Genomic DNA, 16,226 nt, shown 5'->3' on the forward strand with positions numbered 1-16,226 from the left:
CTAATTTCAAAGTAATGTGAGGTCACAATTTGCCCGTGCCACAATGACGCACCTTGGCCACCCTGCCACCGAATCGTCCCGTCTCTGTCGCGAGAGCTATGGTGGACGCAGCAGCCATCTTTGCAGGTGCAACACTGGTATATATTTTATTTCTTCCTCCGATGTGCCGTTCCCACTTACTTTGGGGTAGTTGCCTATGTTTAGGTAAATCATTAGTAAGCCTAGCCATTTTTACTCTTATTAGAAATCTTCTCCCACGTGGTTTTGGCGCGCTTGTGCATTTGGTGCACCTCAGAAGCTTTCCGTATGCAAGAGACTGCCGATTTTTTTTCGCATTACCAGATGAATCTTATAATGAAAAATCACGCGAATTTATAAAGAATGTGAAAAAATGAACGTCATGTGTAACGTTTACCTCATCAGCTACTATGAGGAGAAGGTGGCGACCCAGCAAAAAATTAGCTGGCAGCTGTTTATCCCGCAAACATTGGCCTAATTGGCCTAACATTTTAATTGGTTCCCCATATTGCAAAGTGCGGTTGTGTACCGGATACCGCGGAGGTGTGTTATTTACTGGTGCTTTTGTGACGGGGAAGAGTTCACTGACTTAAAGTAGGAACCAGTTAAGCACTCACATATGCGACGACTGTAAAATAAGCATGTAAGCATCCACAACAATAGTCAAAGTTTCCGAGGCGAGCCACCAAGAAAATCAGGAGACAGAGTGCGGAAACGTATTAATGAAGAAAGTGTCTCAAAATTAAGCCTCATGACCTCTACTTAAATATTTAAATGCATTTTATGTTATGAGTTCTTTTACCTCTGACTGCGCCCTTTCGTTCTTGTCGTGTGTATCATCGAAATTAAAAATTGTAGTGTTAGTACGTGGATATAATGAACATGTTTAGAAGTTTGAAAATAAACAACCAGATAAAAGTTCCTCATTGTGTTACGAGCTTTTTATTCATGCATAACATTTGCTTGTGCTGTTCATTTAATTCCAAACAAAAAGTACTCTACTTTGCATAATGGTGTTCCCACAGCTGCCATGTCCAAAAGGCATATCATCATCACCAGCAGCAGCGGAAGCCTGGTTCCGTCCTCTGTTGGTCGAAAGCCCCTCCCAAAGATCTCGAACTAGTTTGTCATGGGCTAGTTGTGTCCCTGCGTTCGTCCCGACTTTTCGCAGCCCATCTCGTTTTTGTGTCATTGGTCTACCTCTATTGCGTTTGCAGTCTATTGGGAGCAACTCTGTTAAGCGAATGGTCCACCTACTGTCCTTCGTTGAATTTGACATGAAATGCCTTCCACTCTAGTCTGTTCCCTAATGCATGCTGCTGTTTTCCTATCCTTTAGCGTGACCCCTACCCTTCTCCTATCCATAGCCCATTTTTAAATCTAAGTTTCTCCTCAAGGTGTTTAGAGAGACCCCACGATTCTGCCCCATACATCATTACTAGAAAAACCCACTGATTGAATATCATCTTCTTGAAGGACAGAGGGGGCTTAGCAGGCCTATCTGATTTCCTGCCGTAAGCAGTAACGGAGAGTGATGTTGCTGTTTTAAGCAAATATTTTCTTGGTGTAGCTGTGCAGTCTCGGCGCGTATGGCCTGTAGTGCATGAAGGACGCCTGGGGGATACTGCGGTGCATTTAGAGGTGGGGTATTCTTGGGAGGCAGAAGTACGTGGCTCACCTGGAAATGTTGACGGTCTTGCTCTGGTTGTGGTGTGCCGGTGGGTGTTGCAGCCATGTTGCGGACGTTAGGCATAAAAGCAGAAAAAAAAGCACTCTTTTGTATCGATCAGTTAGTCGTCGTTCAGTTGGCAGCTGCATTCAGGGCTTGCGATGTCCCTCTGAAGAATTACGTAGGCTTATTTATGTGATAAACTTAACTCAAGACACACATCAAACATGTTCGTAACAAATAACAAGCACCGTGGAGTAACATATAGACAACAAGCTTCCCGTTATAAAAGTGCGTGATGACAATGACAACACAAACATGCTCACACAGCCGACTCACTGAAGTCGCATTATGCAGGTTGTAATTGGCCCCGAGGACATACCGTGGCGCCACCTACGAGTGACGTCGCTTGTAGGACTCCGTGTTTTGTCGTCTGCTACAACACGTTTTCTCTGCGTATACGACCACATGTTAGTTTTGTTGTGGCCACCGTGCGCACGCTGTCTTGATGCAAATTACGACAGAAAATGGTCTACGATCCTAACAAAATTCCGCAAAGCAATAAACGACTCGCGTGTAACCAGCGGCACGTCCAACCCGCCCGGACTCGCGAACGACTCGAGTGCCCCGGCGGTACCCCCACGACTAGGTAGCTGCTGCTGTCATCGTGACCGAGAGCTCGAACAGCTCGCCAACACCATGGAAGACGACGGAGCTGATGTCGAAGAAGGCAAGCTATCAATTCAATATGGAATCTTAGATGCGGAGCATCTCTTTATCGGGGGTATGTCCAGCGGTGTCGGCGTCCGCACTCACACTATGCATGCGCAACTCTCCTCCTTCCCGCTCTCCAACAGCTGCGCGTTACTCTCTCCACTTCTCTCCTACGACTTCCTTGCGCTTCTCCTGCGTTCTCGCTTCTGCTCTCGCGGCGCATGCGCTACTCTCCTCCTCTAGTCTCCTGTCCTTAAAGTGTGAATATAAACCAGGCAGAGCGCTGCGCGCGTTCAGTGCAGCGCTTGCTTCGGTTGACTGCATCGATGCTTCCGATGAAGTGTGATGGAAGCAACAGTACTGTCAGTGAGTGGGCTGACGCAAGCACGCGTCAGCATAAGCCCAAACACTAATAGCAACGTTACCTCTACTCAAGACAAAGCGGCGAAGCGAAGAACATCCGACGCTGAACGCAAACGCTTGAAGCGAGTGGCGGACCCTGAACTTCGTAAGCGCGGAGCAGCTTCGAAGCGTCAACGTCGAGCAGCGGATCCTGAGCTTCGGCAACGTCAAGCAGCGTGGGTTCGAGAACGTCGAGCGGCGGTACCGGAACTTCGACAACGTGAAGTGGAACGCAAACGTACGAAGGGAGCGGCGGAACCGAACCTTCGAGAACGGGAAGCCATTTGTAAACGTCAACAACGAGAGGCTGCACCGTATGCTGCACCCGAACGCGCCGCGAAAGCGGCTGCGCGAGCCAAGCAGCACGCACAGCCCGACGCTCTCTTCAAACGTGAATTCCTGGACCGGAGCTTCGGACACAGTTGCAAGGTGTGTGAGAGACTTTGGTTCGACAACAACCTTACGCGGATCAGAAACATCCAGAACGAAACTCATCGGACCAAAGCGCTGTCAGCTCTTTGCAACAAGTTCGATGCCAGCAACGACGACAAGAGCACAACGGAAAGAACACTACTAACACAACGGAACGCAACGGAACCCCCCGATGCTCCGCATCTTACTCAGGGTTCCCCTCGAGACGATGGGGTATTTTTTTATGTAAACAGCTATGGCAACGTGCCGCTCAGTAGTAATCTCGCCGCGCGGACGCCACACATGCGCCGACATTGACCGCGCGAGCCCGGTGGGCGGATTGCTTCGCTGCTCATGCTTGTGCTGGTAGAATGTAAAATGTCGTTTAATCAGTGCCTATACTTGTTTTACCTACGCCCTGGTTTGAATAACGATCACCGCCGTACTGCATACTGCTGCTATGTTTACTTTTCGCGACTTCGTCGGCAATGAATGCGAGTTTTCAATGCTTTAAAGGCCAGTTAGAGACATGCCTATTTACATTTAGTTAGCACCCCGCCATGGGTGACTACATTTTCAGCGTGGACTTTTCGTCTTTTTTTTTGTTTACAGTGAGCCGGCCTTTCTCTGGAGTCCTCGCGTTCATTCATAAGACGCTCGAGAACTCGCGCCTGCAGAAAAATGGGGAGGCTGTCTACGAAGCAAAGCACGTCGTCGTGTGCAGCGTGAAGGAGCGAACAGATGAAGAGGCTACGCTGGCTGCAAAAGTACTGCAAAGTTCAGCGCTCACCAAGGATCCCCACGAACGTCAAGTGGTTATAAGCGGCAGAGAAGTGGATGGAGCGTCCAGTTCGTGCAAAGAAGGGTATGAGAATACCACAGTGGTGTAGCATTTATTTGCACAGAAAACGGGCGTAAACATTTTTAAAAACTGGTTCTGTAAAAGAACCGTGATAGTTTCATAGCAGCTATTTCACCACAACTGCATGTAAAATGATGTTATTATTCACATAAATATTCACAAGCAATGAGTAGAGGAGAGGCCAAATGAGAGCAAGTGTTTTATATAATTTGGCGTTTTTCTACATTTTCTTAGTTTTAGCACAGTTTCACGGTTTGAAGCTCACAGATGGCAATTTATCTATTTTTATCCAGCACAAGTGCAAGCACATGGTAGCAATCTTGCTGCATTTCAACTCCCAGATGAAATTAAGTGTGCTGTCGTCTGCAGACCTGCCCCAGGAATGGGACAAGGCCCAGAAACTGGGGGTAAAAGAAAAAAACCAGCCCAGAAGGATTGTGGACCTATCAAGCTCAAAAAGGTAACTAAGCTATTTTCATTTTAATATTGACTGTTTGTGAAATAGTAAATTTAGGACACGAACGATAATCTGAACTCGACATCTGACAGTTATTCGTCTAATTTAACTTAATTGCATAAATATTAACAACTTCAACACTCTTCCTATGGAAATGAGAATAGAAGCATATCTACCGTTGGTGTACACCCATTCAGTCTTGCATAACAAGAATGGCATGCATAACTGTCTTCCCTTTACTTTACAACAAAAAGTGCTCGTGCCCTCAGTTCCCTATCAGCTATGTTCTGTGCATTGGGCTCGAAAACCGATAAAACACATTTGGTCAATCGTCCAGCTTTCAGAAGTGAGTGTGGCCCAGCAGAGCACAAAAATGTCCGTGCTCTACCTATTCAGCTATACTATGATGCAATGAAAGCCCACTGCATGTTTGAGGAGGTCAAAAGGAGGAGAAAACTTTGTTGAACCTGTTGATCGAGCTTGTAAGTAGGCGGGGTCCTCAGTCAAGGACATCGTTGGTGCGCCCTAGTGACCTGCTTTTTTTTTGGGTAAACTTGAGGACCGGTCGCCAAAGCAATGCTGTTTTAGGTCAAGAAGGAGCACATGAAGTATCCGGAAGACAACACACTGAAGAGGCTACTTTATGGATTCACACTGTGCTTCATACTGAGCACTTCATACTGTGCTCAGTCACAGCAATGAAGTAAGAACACGCACTACTTATTGCCAGTAGTTTTGCAATGTACACAATGCCTGTTTGCACCATTTCAGTGTACATAACTGGTCATGCCTAATTTTTGTCGCCTTGTATGCATCATTTTTGAGGTTGCCTTGCTGGAGGTGCCAGTCTTTGCACCATACTTAATGCCGCAACTTTGGTTTGCATGAGCAGCTATAAAGGCGAAGACGCCCACTAAGCATAGCCAACAAAAAAATATGGAATATTTTCAATTGGCTTCACTGTAAACCACCAATTCAAAAGAAGTTTGAAGATCTGTGACCGAAAAAAAATATTTTGCTTTCAACACTCGCAACCATCATTTTCGATCTAACCAAATCCACTTCCTTTTTGTGTTACCCCCTTTAAAATGAAACGAGAAAAAGTGGGGAACAACACCCGTGCGAGAAAACCTATAGCAGATTTACAGCCAATTAGATATAAATGAACAGGTGCGAGCTCCGAAAATGTAAATTAAAAACACAAATTAGTAAAAAAACACAAAAAAATTGTTTTTATGTTATCTGTTATTGTTCTGTCTGAAGGTCTTTCTCGCGACGCACTGACCAATGTGGCAACCGCTGCTGTTTTAGGTTTGTGGCGAAGGGTTTTTTTTAACCATTTGAATTCTCGCGATTGCTTACTTTTGCAGTTGCATTGGCTGCCTGTCGCTCCTTTTGTTGTCCATTATCAGCACTTCGTCGCCATCATTTCTATTCTCCAGTACATTGCCTCCTACTTTACCCTGCTCTCACGTCACAGTTGATTTTTAAACGCATACAAGTGGTGACTGGATGTGCCGAAGCTGGACAACGGGTGTGTCAAGCAAATACATTGATGTGAAAACAGCAGCACCACTACCAGTGCCGCCACCTGTTCGGCTATATGTTCAACGCACATGCTCACCTAATTCAACGCCCTTGCCCACCTAACAAGGGCTAATGTCTTTGTTTTCTAGGATAGCACTAATTTTGTGTTGTTTTCTGTAACGTTTGATAAGGCCTTTTTTATGCTGTTGTGGATCGTGCAGTCTACTTTTTAAATCATATTTGCTGCCACACGCTACACAGTGAAAAACGTAACCTCAAGTTTTGATTTTTACTGCACTTTTATAATGACACAGGAACGGTCATGACAAATCATAAGAGAAAGCGACGTCGTTGCATAAGAGCCACATTATTTACCACAATTGCTGACAAGCAAGAAAAGGAAACATTGACACAAGCTATATATTTTACAGTTGTACAGAATTTTCATACGTTTTTTTCTGCTAAAGTCACGTAATGTTTCAAAATCTTGGCAAGAAAAAAACTCGATTGATTGAGAGCGTTAACAAGCTGACAGTACACAGGCGATAAGGTGCGCCGTAGTGGAGGATTCAAGATTACTTTTGACTACCTGGGGATCTCTAATGAGCAAAACATTCACACAGGCGTTTTCGCTTTTTACCTAAATCAGAAAAGCAGGCACCGCGGCCACGAATAGAACCTTCGTCCTAGGGCTCCTCAGCAGAAAGCCCTTTTTACTCTTTAAAAGCACCATGTAGCACTGCAGATTAGCCCTTGCTTTCTTGCCTGGAAACAGCACAGAGGGGCATCATGAAATATGATCACCGCCACAGATACAGCTTACAGTTTCTGCTTTGCTTTTGTTGTAATTGTTTTTAAAGTGTCTTTGAAATTTATGTTTCAGCAACAGAAAGAAAACCAGTGTATACTCACAGCATTGCTTCACCGACATCATTCAAGCATGTGAAAAACGGCCAGACAGAGAAGGAGCGAAATAATGTTTTGAGACATTTTCTAAGTTATGTGACGGGTGTGCAGCAAGAATATTTGGCCTGGGTACTTTAAGGCCAGATAACCTAAATACTGGATGCACTTGGTTACTGCGTTCTGAGAGCCCTCAATTTTAAAAACATTCCAATGCGTGTTGCGGGATTTTAAAGGAACTATAAAGAGTTTGGAACTTTAGTTCATTCTAAAGATTGCTTCGTTAGAATGATGTCATTGCCGACATCACGAAACATACAGTGCTGCGGGAGAATCAAAACTTTTGGGTGAAATAATTTCATTTTTAAATCAATGAAGGATCCTTTGCTGCTATAAAAGCTCTGAGGGTACTATAAAATACGAAGGCATTAGAATAAAACAGTCGTGTTTTTTCTTCATAGGCACTTTAAAGAAATGAAGTTTGCTCAGCCAGCAACACTAGTGTAGATGTCCATGGGCTGCGTCAAAAACCTGTCGTTGTTTAATATCGTCTTAAACGCGATAAGCGATAACTTGCGATAACTTGCATAGTTATCCCAGCGATAACTTGCATAATGTCATCGATGTAAGGAAAAATGTCGAGGCCCAGGTTACCTATTATAATTTTGTACTGTTTCACTCGCTGAATGATGCGTTCAACGTGCACACGAGCAGCTGCAATACTTCAGTTTTTTTCGACGTCATGTTTGAAAAGTTGCATTTTCTTAAGCAAAAACGGTGGTCTCAACATTTCGACATGGTATTCGAGGCACAGCTGATCAATCAAAAAACCCCTATCCACCATCACACTGTCGATGGACAGAAGAAACTTCTCCATGATTTTGCTCTCCTTTGTTATAAAAGAGTCGGAAGCTCTCCCACCACATGCTTTACTTACATTACTGATGTGACCTCTTGGTGTCTCACAGCCTAACACCTTCCCTGCGTAAGTGCATTTGTACAAACTGTAAGTCAGCAACTGAGACTCCAGGTCTTTCGGCCGCTGCAGAGGCACCTCCGTAGTCTAAGACTGCCCTAGCACTAGTGTAGTCTTTGAAGTGCACGGTCAAATTGTTCACAACAGCCTCTTTGGTTGACCAGTACACAGCTTTTGTTAATATTGTGGCTATGACTGTGACAGTGGACTTAAAAATCTCTGATTGCAGTAATGCGGTAGATTGCAAAGAGCACAGCTAGAATTAAAAATGATATGTTGTGGCGTAACCTCATAAGAATCACGAGCACTGCATCTTCACTAGAAATGCAAAGGTTTTTGAATGTGCAAGTACATGGCTTTCTGTGTACAGGTCACAAATGTTGCAAAAATAATTGAAACACATTGAAGTGCCGCAAGCACGTTGAGGTCCTTTTCGTCTTGGAGCTTGGAAATGCTGAAGGGCTCGCTACGTTGACTGTTGGAAGTGTGCACATTAACTGCTATTTCTTTAGTGGCAGCTATCACGTCAGCAGAGACAGCTTAAGAACAGAATGTGCATTTATTGAAACAAGCACTCAACAAAGAACAATGAATGCGTGGTATAAAAATGTGCTTGTAAAGTTACCTTCATTTCCATCTTCAACGCGGTTCAGGTCAGCGTGGTCCGTAAGGTCATCCGAACTACTGCTGGGCTTGGCGTGACCAGTGGGCAACACGTTCAAGGCGTCTTTATGGAAGACCATGGCCAGGGCTCTGTCCTCTTGGAATATAAGAGCAGTGTACATTACAATGGAATGTATTTCATTAGTAGCGCTACGGTAAACACATGTCAGTGCGATTTTGTCACGACTACCAATTACACATTTTGTTTAGACATATAGCCTTTGCGTATGGAATAAACTTATTCTTCTGAAAATCAAAATTTATGTTGACCATCTAAGCACAAGTAAGCCGAATAATTTATTTCAATGGAATAGCTAACATCTATGCAGCAAAACATCAATTATACTCAGTCATAAAAACACATTTTGGCATGAAAAGCTGACAATGAAAGATATTGAGCTGTACTCACACACAAATGCTTATGTAAGTGCACCTACAGCCAACTTACTAGTTTAGTGCCGACTCGATCATTGAATAATCAGTGCACACGGTAGAAAGCAACCTGGTATCAATGTGCTGTGTCCGATGTCTGTGAATTACTTGGTGTGGCTGAGCGCAGTAGCTCCAGACAGTTAATAAAAAAACATTGATATCATTTTGAAAAAGCTGAAGACGGTTAAGCCTGCACGTATAAACGTAGTCCTCTCTTCTCCACCCAAACCGTGTCAATTTATGAGAGTGCATGTTACAGACAGAAAAACAAAGGCTACACGTCTAACGAATGAATAAAACATGACGGTTGTAAAGAGCTGTAGACATGATCTTCTTTTTAGAAAGGGCTGCCTACGTGATCTTCTACTGCCTTGATTTATATGGGGCATTGTGGACAGGACGCATCAACGTAGGGTGTACATCGCAACAATGTACGCTGAGGAAATGAGGGAAACGTTAGCTGGCATCATAAGCAAATGTGTGCCACTACTGTACAAATGCAACAGAAACACAAAATGTTTTAATTATAAATGTTAAATTATTGAATGCATATTATCGCCGCCTATTTTATTGCCATGCAAAGTGATGGCCACATTGATACAGACGGTAGCCCGAATTGTGTGCCAGGCTAGAACTTGAGATCCATTCAGGCACAATACGACAAATGAGTCATACGTATCTCAAGTGGAAAAAGCAACATGATAGGAGTAACCCCAAAAAGTGCGCTTCAACAAAACTCACCCTTAGCATTTATTGTATTTATTACCGACGAAATAAAACCTTTCATATGTGAGAAAAATTATTCTAAACAAGCATAAAAATTCGCTAGGTTGAAATGTAGGTGCGGGAAGTGCGCCATTGGCATGGGTACTGTATAACTCATGATTTTCTCTCTATATGTCTAATCACCACGCATTTAATGTATTTGCAAGCCAGCTCTGCTAGTTGCTCTGAATTCATTCGCGAATGAGAGCACTAGAGGTTTCTCAAGAAATTATTGTGAGTTATAAAGATGGGAAAATGTACCGTATTAAAACAGTATGGCTTTGCTTATTTTTGTAAAGACAGCGGAAAAAATGAAAGCGGTAGGGTAGAAGGGCACTCGTTATTTTTCTGTCGCTCGCAATTTGGTAAAGGAGGTTAGCCATTCACTCACCGTTGTTTTGCGCCCGGTTTGGACGACGCTCTGGCCGTCGCGGGCGGTCCAAAGGGCGAACGGGGAGATTCACGGACGGCGCAGCTTAGGGTGTAAGTCCACGCTTTTTTCAGCCTGCCACATCTCAGCTTTTCTTTGTGACACTGGTGATAAACGTCCGCGATAAGTTGGCGGGAGCGACGGCGAGCACTTACCGAACATCTTAGCGGCGGCGGCATACACAAAATCCTCGTCGCGGAAGTGCTTGCTGCAGACCCGTGAGTGACCGCTGGCATCTCTTCCCATTTTCAGCTTTACTAGCCAAGCATCCCACACTTTTTACACTTGGGGTAAATGTGAAAGCTTACACCTGGTTCGGTCGTATTCGTCCGGCGCTGCGGCACAGAGCAATATACCACCATTTCCACCATGTTTGCAGGGAAGCTACTACAGTTGATACGGCTCCCCAGGCGGTCAAAGTACGCCTCAATTACTACAAATTACTTCAAACACCAGGAATCAAGGCGAAAACAAACTCACAAAGCGAGTCGCGAATGAAGCTTCACGCGCTGCAAGCCAACTGCCGAGCAACATAGGAACAGGGATCTGGGGAATCCTACGAGTGACGTCAAAACCATCGTAGCGCCAGCCTTTCCAGAGGTGGGCCTCGCGGCCAATAGGCCACGCCTATGCAACACCCTTACGCCTGCTAAAAAAATTATCAAATCCTCAATGCAGCAGCTTTAGGGAAGCCCACCCGTAATTCTCATTCGAATACAAAAGGGTGGCAGTCAAGTCAACACGATGTACATTCTTCTCAAAACTGTACACACAACATATCCCACTACACCAGTCATCCATTTTAGCTTGCAATCACATGTTTCTAATAAATGTCTTCTGAAAGTTTTATGAGACTTTTTATCTTGCTGCTTTTTTATACCCACCAGAAATAAGAACCCGACATTTCTAGCAACTGCCTTATCCATTCTTTAGCCAATTCTTTTTTTTATCAGAGCGATTGTAGCATTTTAGACCATTTTCATTTCTCTTCAAAAATATATATCAGCAAGTTCTCACTCATTTCCTTTCGCCCTTATGAAATACACGTAATCGTATACTCTGATAGTTACTGCTTTGCATTTCGACCCCGACATTTTTTGATAGAATACACTTATGACGGCCGCAATACTGCCTGTACAATTTTAGGGCCTGTTGTTCCACCTTGGTGCCCTTTTTTATCCTTAAAATTGCTACGCTATTACCGTTTTAATGGCTTCGTTCCACGTTTATGTTTTGACTTTGGCCCTCACCAGTGAACCGCGAGGTTTAGCTTCTTCATGTCACTAGTGGTCTGCCAATTAAAATATTCGAGAAAGCGGTTGAATTTGTGCAATCTTTGCTAAGCAGTTTCGCTTCTCGTTGTGTTTTTTAATCACATTTTTGAAGCGCAAACCTATATTAAACAATTATTGAAAGACATTGCAGTGCGCATTTTCCACCGTTATTGTGTTTGAATGCCAATGAGAAGAAAATAAAGAAACGCAATAGAATTTAACCAGCAGGACACAGAACCGACTGGCTGCCCTATCGACGAACCGGAACCGCCATGTCTAAAGTTCCCAAATTTTTACCATTTCTTCTCCGCTGACATAATTTTTGACTCAAAATATTTGTTGGAGTATATTCCAACCATTTTATATATTGCTATTCCTAGAAACGTTTTGTTGCATATTCTAGAATGAAATGTATCTGCCCTAAATCGAGTTCTTCCCTGCCTGGCTTTTATCTTTCCGTCTTGTAATACCTTCCAAATTCCCTGTAAAACTTTGACTTTGTACTTTTGAAAACATCATTTCCTTTTTGCTTCCTGCTACTTCCACTCAAAGCTCGTCGTATTAAGAAAACGCCTTGCTTCTCCTGAGCAGGGAAATCGAAATATTAAAAAATGCTTTTCACCGAGTGCGGGAAAAGCATCGACCCAAATTCAAATTTCTCTAAAAACCTATTAAAATCGCGATATAAAAGCGAAAGAAAAACAGCACCTGTAAACCTGAAGTTTAAGAATAATTTCCTGCCTTGCAGACAACGTTTGAGTGGTGTAGTCTGTCCTATAAATACATTTTATATTTCTTTAATTTATGCATACATATGGCGTCCTATTTATCTAAGAAAAATAATTGTTATTAAACTCCAAAAATATCACACAAATCTTTTATACACATTTCTAACATATTCGAAGCAATTTGTTTAACTAGGACAGCAATTTCCAGTGGAACTAAAAAGATTATACATCAAGGTGTTTCTCTTTCCTGATGATACACAAAATTTCTGTTATTGTGTTCTTTTTATTCATATGAATGTGTTTCACGCCGACCGACTGTGTTAATATGGGTTTTTCTGAGTAGGGGAGTTGGCTTGATATATTGGCAACGAAAAATGACTCACATTTGGGTGTTTAAATCTAGTCGCAGTGAACGGAACGCAGCTTGTAGATACTTATTATTAGCGGAGGATGCACACCTACAGGTTTATTCCAGGTTTATCAGCAATCGCCTTAGAAACTCGGCTAAAATGTGCCCACTTAATGCCGTCGGTAAAGTGCATCGTACATTAGGGACATGAGCACACGTTCTGTAAGTTTTCCGAAAGGAGATTTTCGCTGCCGTTAGCTACTACTCTTTAGCCCGAGGCATTTTTATTAGCCAAGATGCAAAGCTAGGCCGCCAGCCCTGCACAAAAAGTAGTGCGTTTGGTCCCAGTAAAATGTGTAAATTTTGAATGTACACGTGAAACACCACTCGAAAATTTGGCGAAAAGTGGCGTTGTTATATCTTAGTACCTAATTCTGTACATTCATCGAACCACTAAACAAGGTTAAAGGATGTTGAAAATAACGTGCTGGGTAGTAGTAACACCCATGTAAGCTACTGTTTTTGAATGAATATATCAAGTAACTGGCCTCTTTAGGGCAGTTTTACATGATGAACTGAAAAAAATACCAATGCCGAAGAAGTTCAATTTCGGAGAGATTGATTTTGTTCTTGTGTGGCCATTAAATGTATTAAGACGACAGATGGTTTGCGGACGTTAAAGCGGGTAAATCGTTGTTTCCACAGTTACTAATCGCAAGCAAGGCAGAAAAGACACCCTGTCAGGTTTGAGGTACTTAGTTAAGCGTGGAAGGAGGCACGCGGAAAAAAGAGCGCCACCAGCGTTCGGAGGCGCCTTTTTCAACCACTAGAAACAATTTTACTTTTAGCTCTTTGGCCCTTAACATAGCATGTATGCTTACACCTAAAAAATTAAACACTTTAGCATGTACGCAAAAAAATGCCTATAAACACAAAAGCACGGGGCCGCATGCACACACAGCCTCGTGTTTGCTGCTAAAGCGAAAAGTAAATTTTCAGATTAGCTTCAATTGTAATTGCTGTTGAGACGAAAGAATGACGCACACTGCGGTGCATTCTTTGTGCGGTCTTGTTCTGCAACACATGATTCCGGAAGCAATTGGTGGTGCCAATTAAGTGAGGAAAATAAAGGGCAAGCTGCATGTACGTGCACATGTACATGTACTTGTACATGTGCAAGTACTTGTACAAGTACTCAGGAAGAAAGTCGTGTATGCCACATGCGATTATTGCACACAGGCTCTGCATGGTAATTATGCCCAGAAATTTTTAACTATTCATACAAATTACAAAAAGGAAAATAGGTTGAGTGCACTGAGCAATTTTTTCGACGAGTGTGCGTGTTAGTGGAACTAAAGAGTTGTGTAAGTGGAAAAGAATACATAAAAATCTTGTTGATAAAAATTACATGGAGCATTTAAAGCAGCTCTGACCAATGTTTGTTCTTAAGCTATAGCTTTGGTAGGGGTTCGGCACCGTCACCTGTTTGTTTAACAAGGGCCTCGCACTTCTTGTTTGTCAATCCCATCACGTCTGAAGGTGCTTGCCAGTGGATTTTGAATACCACTGCGAAGGTACGATTCGTCTGCCTAACCAAAGAAATAAAAGCCTTATAGAATATATAATATACAAAATTTGAAGCAGATGTTAGTTGTCACAGTAAACAACATTTTCGGGAATAACCATTCTTTTTGAAAAAACGGGGCCGACGTCTCTGAGAAAATTTACACCAAAAAACAACGTTTGGTAGTTTCTTACTCTTATTCCAAAACAAAAAAAAAGAAAACTGAGAGAAGAAGCTCGGCATCCACAGAGTTTCTAGAACAAAATGGGGATCAAGAAAACTGTGCTGGTGAAGCTGAAAATCACTTTTAACAGCAGCATAAATATCATCGTCTTGAATCCCGTACACTTCGAATCCCTTACAAATCATCAAGACACTACTAGGGTTAGGAACGATTCCCTAAGTTTGCGTAAAGATTGTGGAAAGGGCAATAATTTGTCTTTTCTAAAACATGTTTTCTTTGTGGCATGACAACTCGGGGGAGCAACAAGGATTCGGAATTTTTACAACGTGCACTAAAGAAGCCGAAAAGCTTCAAAACCTAAACATTAGAGGCACCTTAACCAAATACAGTCTAGTCCACTTATAAAAAAGTCCACGTGCCAAGGAAATCTGATGGTTATAACCGATGATTGTTATATGCGGGATACTAAATGCAAGGACAGAGCAGAGCTCAAAACATTTTATTTGCAGGCAAGCAAAGTTGTACTGCTACCGATTTGTGGAAAAGAAGCCATACTCTGTCAGCTCTGTCAACCATCTGCACATGAAGATGGCGCACAGCTTTTGCAAGAGCATGTATAGGTGCTTCCCCTAGCTGAACAAAGGGTTCTTGGTGGACACGGAGTTCCTGAGATGTCGAAGTCCTCGGAGATCGCGTCGTCAGTGTTGTCACTGTTACCGCTGACCGCAGCACGTATCCGCGCAACTATCGCCTCTTCAGTGAGGCACTCAGACGTTTCCAAACATCGGCCCTGATGTCTGATCCGCGGAAGAACGGAGGTAGTTGAAGAGGCAGCCAGTCAAAATCAAAGCAGCAGGCGCGGGGACGCTGCAAAGCGGAGGCATCGGGAGGGGTGGTTGGAAGGAAAACTTCTCCCGTCCTCCTCTCGCTTCCTCGTAAGCAGCGAAGTTGACTTGTTTTCTGGGGGGCGGCCGGCATGCGAGGCGCCTTGTGGTGCATATGGTGTCGGCTTGGTTGGCGCGGAGAGCCGGCGGCAGCTCGCATCTTTGGGGCTTGCTGTAACCCCATTCAATCGCTATACCCGATATCGCGGTAGTGGAGCATTGTAATAGGCGGTTTATTTCTCATGGAAAACATACAAAAGCTGACGGTGACATAGCAGTGCATCTTTATATCCCATAGATTTTCATTAACGGTATCGTTATACCTGGACTCGACTGTAATACAAAATTGCTGAGTGCTTTGTGTCTATCGACAAGAGTATTTGAAGAATTTCGCTCTTTAAATTTATTTTCAGTGCGGCGAAAAAATGCTGGTCGCAAAGCAGCACCTAACAAAAATATACTAGTTTGTCGCACTACCTTACGATAAAATTATGTTGACATAACACAATAGATTTTGAGAGTTAGTACATTTTAACAAAATGTCAATCATAAAATAACAAAACTGAAAGAACTGTATACACGCACTTTTCTCAGATGTAAACCAGATACATCAAATATCTATGCTTTGTTTAGAGCACAATAGGCGCTGGAAAGTTCAATTCATCATTATTGTTGTGTTTTGTGGATACCAGTAATATTATGTAACGTTTATACGTCGCGCTAAGTACATGCTCTTCCAAAAAGATAAATATTTGCTAAAGGACTCTACATGGATGTCCGTATGAGAAGAATAACACAATCTCCGCAGCCAGCGGCGGGGCAACAGTTACTAGACCAACCTTAGTAAACAAAAGTTAACACTATGTAAAATTTTTACCATAGGCAAAAAGAGCTCAAAATTCAATAGCATAGCTTGAGCGCGTTCCTTGTCAAGTGTATAACAAAAGTAAAATACAAAATAATATTGTATTTTCTTCGCGGTTGTTGTTTCACGCAAGCCTTCATTGCGCGCGC

General features: G+C 43.0%; 1 pseudogene; it reads right to left on the reverse strand.

Moving 5' to 3' along the window:
* Positions 1-6,806: 6,806 nt before the first annotated feature.
* On the reverse strand, positions 6,807-10,475 carry LOC144142930 (uncharacterized; annotated as a pseudogene).
* Between the last annotated feature and the right edge of the window lie 5,751 nt (positions 10,476-16,226).

Source organism: Haemaphysalis longicornis, unplaced genomic scaffold (assembly GCF_048455015.1).
Source record: "Haemaphysalis longicornis isolate Haplotype H1 unplaced genomic scaffold, Haemaphysalis longicornis Haplotype H1 scaffold_6, whole genome shotgun sequence".
Lineage (NCBI taxonomy): Eukaryota > Metazoa > Arthropoda > Arachnida > Ixodida > Ixodidae > Haemaphysalis > Haemaphysalis longicornis.